This window comes from Galeopterus variegatus, unplaced genomic scaffold (assembly GCF_000696425.1).
Source record: "Galeopterus variegatus unplaced genomic scaffold, G_variegatus-3.0.2 Scaffold679, whole genome shotgun sequence".
Lineage (NCBI taxonomy): Eukaryota > Metazoa > Chordata > Mammalia > Dermoptera > Cynocephalidae > Galeopterus > Galeopterus variegatus.
This window is the reverse complement of record NW_007726790.1, coordinates 813,208-814,986: the sequence shown is the minus strand read 5'-3', so window position 1 is coordinate 814,986 and position 1,779 is coordinate 813,208.

Genomic DNA, 1,779 nt, shown 5'->3' with positions numbered 1-1,779 from the left:
CAGCTTAACTGAAAACAAATTCATAATTAACATGTAAACAAACAGACGCACACACATACACACACACAGAGTTTTGCATGACTCAAGATTTTTATTTTTATTTATTTTTTTTGGTGCATAAATCATACTTTACTTTTGTCAGTATGTCTTTGTCAAGATTTTGAATAGATGAAAGGATAACTAATTTTTGTAAAGCAATAAAAGCCCCCCCAAAAATAGTGTTGTGATAAGCAGGATATTCCTGGAGTAGTAATCTAGCTAATAGTGCACAGAGTTTAGAGACTATGTCATTACTAGGATTAAAATCCTGTAATGGCTTCTCATTCCCTGACACTGAAGACAGGTTCTATGTCACTAGACCTATGTTTCCTCTGAGATATTATTTCCTGCCATTCTCCATTTTGCTATTTACAGATCAGCCTCACTGTCCCATTGTTTATCTCTCTAGCATACCAAGAGTTTGTTTTCTTCTGCTTCAGAGCTTTAAATTTGCTACTCCAACCTCTAAATTTTCTTTCCCAATATCTTCCCATGGAAAGTTCCTTCTTGTCATTCTGGCCCAGTCCTTCTTAGAGAGACTATACCTGACATAATCATGACCCACTGTTATCAAATTCAGTTATTAATTTTCTTCTTAGTAAATAATAATATCTGAAATAATTTTGTCGATTGATGTACTTATTCATTTTTTTGTATCTTCTACCTTCTAGATTATAAATCTTCAGAGGAAAGTTTCACTTTCTGACTTATTTGCCTTAAATCCCCGGCACTTAGAACAATTACAGCATAGTTATTTAGCAAATAGTTGTTGAATGGATGTTTGAAAACACATGGGAATGAATGCTTAGAAACACATGGGATGGCTTTTGTAAAGAAACAACTTTACAGATGAGGACTTAGGCAATGGAAGGGCAAAACAGCTATGAACAAAGAGAAATCAGCCAGGCTTTGCAACATATTGCCAAGAAAGCATAAAAGGAAAGCAGTGGTCACAAAAATCTTTGGATCACTCTCTGAGTTTCTGGAAAAATGAGGAACTTGTTTGTAGACATGACGGATCATAGATATCCCTTAGTCTGAGGAGGAGCAATTAAGACTCACTCACTTATTAAAGTCATCATAGGCTCAGACAGACACCAGCTCTAAGTCATTCTCCAGGGCCAGGCTCTGTAAAGATTATAAGATGTGGTCAAAGATCTGTAAATACCTATTTCACAGATCTCCTATCTTAAAAACTCTAACCTGAGTTCCTCTTAGGCTCTGTACCTTATACCACCCTACCAATAAAAATCCCCGCCCCCCCCATGAGAGGAGTCACAAATTGTAATGGCTACAACTGGAAAATAACTACTAATATCTTGGGAAATTTCATCTTTCTAGACTTTTAGCTGTCTCATTTGCATGAGATCAAAAAGACTGAAAGTACTTCACTTATATTATTATAATTTTAGTCAACTTTGTAAGTTACAGGAGAAACTAATTTGAAGATAGAGATCCCCTCTAATAAAATGGACAGATAACTTCTTCATCTGCTTTTTTATATGATCATCACATCTGTCCACAGGGGGGAATAATCGAACAAGATTTTCAATGCTTCTGGGATTATGATCAATCAAGGTCTGAGATCACGGATCACTTTCAGAGACAAAAAGAAAACATGAACTCTTCCTGCCATGTTAAGAGGGTGACATGCCAGCACTGAGCTAGAGAGTCAGAGATTAACATGTAATGTTTCTAACATGCAATGATGTCCCAGCTGAGATAGTGTGCAGACAGACT